The sequence below is a fragment of the Cyanistes caeruleus genome, chromosome 13 (genome assembly GCF_971803275.1).
Source record: "Cyanistes caeruleus chromosome 13, bCyaCae1.hap1.1, whole genome shotgun sequence".
Classification (NCBI taxonomy): domain Eukaryota; kingdom Metazoa; phylum Chordata; class Aves; order Passeriformes; family Paridae; genus Cyanistes; species Cyanistes caeruleus.
This window is the reverse complement of record NC_141713.1, coordinates 19,864,030-19,871,676: the sequence shown is the minus strand read 5'-3', so window position 1 is coordinate 19,871,676 and position 7,647 is coordinate 19,864,030.

Here is a 7,647-nt window from a genome sequence, read left to right as displayed (position 1 = left end):
TCCTCTCCATTCTTTGAGCAAAGCTGTGTTCAAATAACACTTCCATGGAACAAGGAGAACTGCAAAGTAATGGCATGGAAAGGTTTGCCATCTGGCCGTGTTCCAAGCTGACAAACCCTCACCCCTTTTTCCACTGCAGTTATAACAATACTGGAAAACCACACTCAGAACACACCCCAGGCCTGAGTGGCTGCAGAAGACAGGGCTGCGCAACAGGCAGAAAAGCAGAGAATATCACTGCAGGCACCCACAAACACTCACAGGAGCTCTGAGAATAAAAGATCTTCCTCTCCTACCTCATGGTGGCACAAAATCTTCCCAGCTGAGTTCCCTGCTCCCAGGCAGACTCACTCTCAGCTTACTGTGGATATGTGCCAACAACCCCCAAAAGATTTGCAGTCATCTCTGCAAGGTGAAAACCAAATCATTCATCATCTATGGTAACAGGAAATTGCATGAGAAACCCTGATTTTACTTTCTTTGTACCAGTTTGCCCCAGAGTTCCAGGTGATGGGAGTTTTGAGTTTTTTAGGCTTCTATGATGGCAGTGTAGACCTTTGTCTCTAAAAGAGCTTATGGCATTCTGCTCATTCTTCTCCCAAACTGCCCTTCCTAAATTAAACTTTCAGCTTCTCCAAAATCCAAGCTTTTTCCCCTCCTTCTACGTGCCCAAGCAATGGTTTCTTGGAGAGATTCAAATAAAGAATGTAATTTTGTAGGTGTAAATTAATTTAATTTTAAAAGATCCAAAACCACAGTAACTTTGAATCACAAGAGAAAGGCATATTTGGTGGATTTGAAATAGGAAAAGATCCTAAGTTTATATTAGATGAAGAAATTTAGCATATTGTGAATAAATAAGTGAGCTTCATCACATGGAAAAGTATCCATTAGACCAAAAAGCACAAAATACAAGGAGACAAGCACCTACATACACAGCCAGTCGTAATAAAACTATCCAGAGGACAATTTTGACAGTATTTGGATATTATAAAGGAGCTCATCTCCATAAAATGAGCAATCTGAGAAACAGCAGCACCCTGGCTTGTGGTTAACACACTGCAGCTGCTGACAGGAGCCAGGAGCCGGAGCAGGGCAGGCAGCTTTGCAGAAAAATTTCCTTCCATCAGCCCTTTGCCTCTGCTTGCAAATGATGCAGAGGGCTAACACCCAGCCAGCCTCTGCAGGGAGCCCCCAGTGATTTCACTGAGCCTGCAAATTCCTGTGGGGCTGCGAAAACAGGAGCTTTATGAATCTGACTGCACTGGAACAGAAACGTGCCCAGCAGACATCTCACACACACACAGAGGCACAGAAAAAAAGGAAGAATCCACACAGATTTGGGTGTTTTGCAAGGAGTGCATCCCTAAACCCAGCAGGCAAAATCTATGTTTGTACGTGTGACATGGAAAGAGAGAAACAACACTTACAGAGGATGGGACAGAGGCATGATCACGATCTAGAAATATCTGGATCCCAGAATGAATCCTCTGAATGAACCAGTGCAATGAAACAGGCCTGGACACATTATTATGGAGGTGTAGAAGTGAGAAAAACAAAATTATTAAGGCAAAAGGAGGTGTTTTGTCTGGACAGGTCCTTGAGCTTCCTGGCTCTTTGTTTCCAACGGCTTCACCACCAGCACAGGAGGTGTCAGCAGACAGGAGCTCTGCAGCTGGGGGTGAATCCTTGGCCCTGAACCACTGGCACTGCCTTGCAGCATCCCCAAGACTTGACACAAGTCCCTCTGGAGGACAGCACCAACCCCGTGTCGGATCCATGGGACCCACTCACTCCTTGGCTCAGTTAAACACGTAAATCGAACACATATGGAGAGCGAGGTTTAGGGTGCTGTTGGTGTCACCTCACCAGGGAGCACCCTCTGCTCAGGGAGCCTTGGGGCAGCAATTTAAGGATTTCAGATCTGCAGGGACTCCCGATTTCCAGATTTGAGATTTCCAGGATTTCCTACTGTATAATATATAGGTTAAGATGAATGATACAAAACAAACTCCCCCAAGGCACAGTTCTGAGTTCCTGCTATGTGAAATTTCTAAGAAGCCTCACTCAGGTACTGTGAATGCCATGGGCAGACACAAGACTTCAGTTTTTTTACTGTCCTTGCAGTCAGCTTGTGGTCTTAAAAATGCAGCTCCAAGAGGCCTTTTGGATTTTTGGCTGGAGTAGCAGTGGCTCATCACCGTGTACCAACACACCACCCAGTCTTTTCCACAACTCCACCTCTGTTCACGGGAACGTTTCCTAAAGTATTGACCACAGAAAAGCAGCTTTTGTGCAAGTGCCACTGCTCAGAGGCTGCACACAGGCCCTGTTCTGGCTAAGTTCAGGCAGCTCCAACAGAAACACCTCCAGCTCCATCCATCTCACCTTCACACAGTGCCTATAAGCAGCCAAGATCTCTTTTTCTCCAGGGACAAGCAGCAGAGCTGCTGTTCCCAGCTTACATGTGGATGACTACTACAGAGAGGTGAACAACACCTGCCATGCCAGTATGGAATGCACAGGGAGCAAGGATGTGCCAGGAAAGATGAGCTCACTGTAAAAATAATTGAAAGAGCTTTTAAAGGAATCAATACAAAGTCTTGGCTGGATTCAGATGTGCAAATGCCAGCAGCAAGGCACCTCCCCACCCTGCAGGGGCTTTCCTTTATGCTCCTTTTTATCAATTTGTCCTTGATTTTACTCCTTTTTTGTCTGTTTGTGCCACCTGCCAGACCCTGCACTGAGTATCCTGGAGTGTGTCATACTCCACAAGCAGCCAAGGAAGAGAGCTCTGGGCATAGAGCAGCAGGGATGATGCAGAGAAGCTACAGGCAGTGGAAACAGGGACAGGGAATCACAGAAGTATTTGTTTTGGCCAAGGAAGAAGTGACCTCCGGAGCAAACCCCAGCTCCCACAGATATTCCTCGCTGCCAGCTTGGCTGACGCAGTCCAGAGGCAGGAGCTGCATGCCTGAACATCACATCTACATGTTCCTGGCTTCCTGGAGGCTCTGTACTCCATGGATTACTTTCTCCATCACACCCCATTCCCAGGTTCTGTTGCGCCAGATCACCACAGGTGGAGGAACTGCCCTTTTTCCCAATGTTTGCTAGTAAAACCCCTCTGCCTCTTCAGGGCAACCCATCCCAACACTCACTGCTTGGAGGGACACTCAGGGACTTGCTCTGGCATGTCTTCAGCTTGGCCATCTGGTCATACCAGAAAAGCCCCCTCCAAAGGCATTGACACTGGCCCACAGCATCCTTCTGGAGCACAGGGCTCATCAATGACACACATTTGTGACAGACCCCTCTCATGGTGGGCCATCATGTCATATCACCAGCTCATCCCCCTGACACCATCCAGCTCCTCAGCACACCCCAATACCACCCAAATTCAGGCTGCATGGGAACACCTTTGCTTGGTGCTGATGCACATCCCACAGGCATGAGGAGGGACAAGGCCTCCTCAGAGCACAGCAGTGGGAATTCGTCCCTTGTCATGATTTCTAAGTTTTCTTCTGCTCATTCCCTGGTTCCAGGCCTTGGAACACACCAGTTATTGCCATTCTCTGAAACAAGACATTCCCTGACCTCCTTTTCCCTCATCACTAATTCATACCAAGCAGGTTTCAGCTCAGCTCATGCATGAACTCCACACTGGCACTGCTTAATGGCTAAAGAACGAATTCTGACAAAGCTCATTAAAAAAAAAAAAAAAAAAAGCAACTGATGTCAGCAACGTGCCTTAAATCTAACCCTCAGCACCAGGCAGGTATGCCAAGAAATCAAGTCATCCTGCTGGAAATATAAAGGGAGAGCAGAAAACTATCAGCACGGTTTGGAAGGAACCTCATTTGTTGTTACAGATGTGAAGCAGATGGAAGACACAGGTGAATGACACCAACCAATTTGACTGTTCAAACAATTAAAACCCACCTTGCAGATGGGCACTCAAGACAATTCCAGACACACTGATGGTCCAGCTTTAGGGAATTTGTGCACAGCTCACCTCAAAACACAGGGAGCCAAAATGCCAGAAATGCTCCTGGTGCTGTTTTGGTTGTAATAGACACAGACATGTCAGCACAGGAAGAAGGGCTGGGACTGAGGTATGACAACAAAATTCTCTGGCAGGGTTCACTTTTGTCTTTCCCTTAGGAAAACAAGATCCTTACATTTAAAAAAAAAAAAAAAAGAAAAAGGCACTGTTGAAAACTTAATTACATCTCTAGATATGTGTCCAGCCCCAGAAAGTTCTGAATGACATATTTCTAACAATGTTTTTAAATAACTACAGGGTATTAATTACACTCAACTCTACCAACCCTCTTCCCTCTTTGTCTGGAAACCTTTGGAAGTGTTTTCCATTAGGCAACACTTGTAAGCACAGCCAGCTATGCAGCATTTCTGCAGGTACTGAGGCACTGTCTGTGTGATGTGATGCCCATCCCACACCCCAATGCTGCCTGCACTCCGCTGCAGGGGAGGATGCAGCAGGGGGGCACACGTGCAGTTCTGCCTGGGGGAACAGACCCAGAGAAAGGCTGCATCCCAGTGCTTCCCTGCTCCAATCCCCTCTGCAGCAGGCCTGTCTCCCTTATCTCAATGGCTGTGTTATCGCAAGGTCGGCAAGAGCCACTGTGACTGCACGGCCACAGAGCCATGGAGCCACTCAACTCACTCCTGGTGCTTTCTCACGGGCAGGCCCAGGACTGCGGCCAAGGGAGAGCGTGGAGCAAATGCTGGAGCGACAGCCTGTCCTGCAGGAACCCCACGAGCCTCCATGGCCCCCAACATCTGGGCAGTGTCTCTGCTGCCAGAGCAAGGAGGCTGTGACTGGGCAATCTCACCTCTCTCCCATCCAGGAGCTTCTGTCCCAGGTCAGGCAGCTCTGAGAGGCAACAGCCACCTGCCAGCCCCAGCCCATGAGGATCACTAGCTCCAGGCACAGAGGGGCTCCGAGCCTGCGTTCCCCTAGCTGGGGAAAAGTTGATCACTTCTTTCCATAGTTTGTCCTCATGGAAAGTATTTTTAAGAGCTACACGGTCCACTTTTAATCACAATAAATAATTGAGATGCTCAATTAGTGTTTGCAAGCATCTAAAACAGAAAGATCGCAGATTGCATACATTTTGCATCTAGAATTTGGGTTAGTCAACCCCAGAACCCAGTGTGACAGAGTAAAGCTATTTGGAGGTGTCTGTCCTTTATCAGACTGGCTGTGGCAAAAAGAAACTGTCCAAAAATACAGTGCAACAGCATTTCTCACTGCCAAAATCCTGGGCAGGGTTGGTAAAACCCAGGGAGAACAGGAAGGCCCTGAGGCACAGAGGGAATGGAGCCGTGCAGGACCTTCCAGGGCAGGGGAAGGGAGAGCCAGGAGCATTGCAGGCGGTGTGGCCAGGTAACAACAACAAGGGGTAGGACAGGCAGGACCTGAGCCCAAGCAAGGTGGTTTTTGCTCTGTGAAATACCTGCCTGCCCAGGGGCACGGGAGGCCGGGGTAGCTCCAGCCATGCCCAGAATATCCCACAGCAGCTCCATGCAGGGAACAGCCTCACATGGCCAAGAATGGCAAATAAAGAACTTGCTGGCCTCTGCTGGCACCGGCACCACACAAACAGTGACCCCGTGGCCTGGCTGTCAGGCCCAGCCTCGTGTGGCGGCTCTTCTACCCCAAAACTGTGGTGCAAGGGCATGTCTCGATGTCAAACCCCAGGCAGAGCTGGAATGATGAGCCCATTGCTCCCAGCAGCGTTCTTGGTGTTCTCTCCTCTGCACTCAGGGGACACTGAGGCACAGAGCAAGCAGCACAATGGGCACTCCCAGGGTTTGGAACTGAGCCAGGGTCTATGTCTTGAGGGCAATGCCCCTCTTTGGCCTCCATCCTCATGGCTTGTCAGGACGCCTCTCATTGCACCCAGCACCCTCCCCACAAGGGGCTCGTGGGCACAGACCCCTAAACCAGCAGTGGCCACACACTGGAGAGCTGTAAGCAGCACCAGACACCTTGTGTTTCACACACTCTCCTCCTCAGCACAGATGGGGACACAGAGTGACATGCAAAAAAAAAAATATAAACCTTTCCCAGGGAGATGCAAAAAAAATACTATGTACATTCCAGCTTCCCAAACAACAATTGCCTGAGAAGCCGGCACTGTGGGAAAGTCTCAGTTTGCTTTTCCTGGGCATTATAAATAGAATCAGGGCTACAAGCAGGGCTGGAAATGCGAAGGAAGGGGGAAAAGGCCATTTAATGGGCTCTGTTTGAACTTGGGCCCTGGCTGATGTTCAACATTCTGCAGAACATCTGGTCCCTTCCTGCCGAGCGAGGGGCAGCGCCACTGCACTGGGATCTGGGATCTCCAGTCCAGGGCCGCTGGTCAGAGCCCAGAAACCCTGAGCCTACTGGGGCATCGCGCCTCAGGCTGCTGCACGTGTCACTCAGGAGCCTGCACTGCCACTCAGAAGCTGCCTCTGCCAGGTGTGAGACCAGGTGGGTCAGTGTGAGATTCTGCAGGACTCCAACCCTGGGGCTGGCATCCACAGGGACTCCAGAGCTCTTCCAGAAGGCTGCTCAGTCCCTGATCCCATGTGAAGGCTCAGCACCCACGAAGCTCTCTTGCAGGACTGAAGCCCACAAGTTCTTCCATCTGTCTGATTCTCCAGGAGCCTCATCTTTGGCTGTGTTGACTTCTTTTCTCTTATGAATACACTTCTCACCAAAAGCTCCTGCAGAACCCTGTCACAGGCAGCTCTGCATTCTGTTATCCATGTGTTCATTCTTTACTCAGGCTCCTACTTATCTGGGTTATCTTGTATCCCAGGCCACATTTTATGTACCAGCAGCATACTTTAAGCAGGAAATAGAATCATTGTGTCAAGGCATGATTTGTGTTGGAAGGGACCTTAAATCCCATATAGTTGCAACCCCTCTGCCATGGGCAGGGACACCTTCCACTATCCCAGGTTGCTCCAAGCCCTGTCCAGCCTGGCCTTGGCCAGGGATGGGGCAGCCACAGCTGCTCTGGGCACCCTGCGCCAGGGCCTCACCTCCCTCACAGGGATGAATTTCTTCCCAGTCTCTAACCTCCACAGCAGTGGCTTCTTCTATGTGGCTCCACCAGTGCTCAGCTCCTCATTCCTTGGCCCTGTTCCCTAACCTCTTCTCCCATCACCTCTGCCCCTGTTCCTCCTGGGCCTTGCCACTGCCCACAGCCCAGGAGCAGGCCTGGGGCCACCTGAGACCTGAGACCTGCCCCACAGGGGTGGGAACCCATGGGGAGAGATAAACGGGAGCCCCAGGAGCGCCAGGAGCCTGAGGGGAGAAGCAGGGGCCTGAGGGGCAATCTGGGACCCTGAGGAGAACCAGACCATGAGGAGATCCAGGAGCCTGAGGGGATAACCGGGACCCCATGGATAACTGGGAGCCTATGGGTAGCTGGGAGCCTATGGATAACCGGGTCCCTATGGATAACCGGGAGCCCCAGACGCGCTCCCCTCGCCCCCTTCACAGACGCGAGAGGCGCGGCCGCGCGCCGGGGTGACGTCACAGGCTGGTGGGTGTGGGAGGCGGGGCCGGGGCCGGGCGCGCGCCCTGGCTGGAGCCGCAGGTTCCCGGGCTGCCCGCGCGCCGGGGGG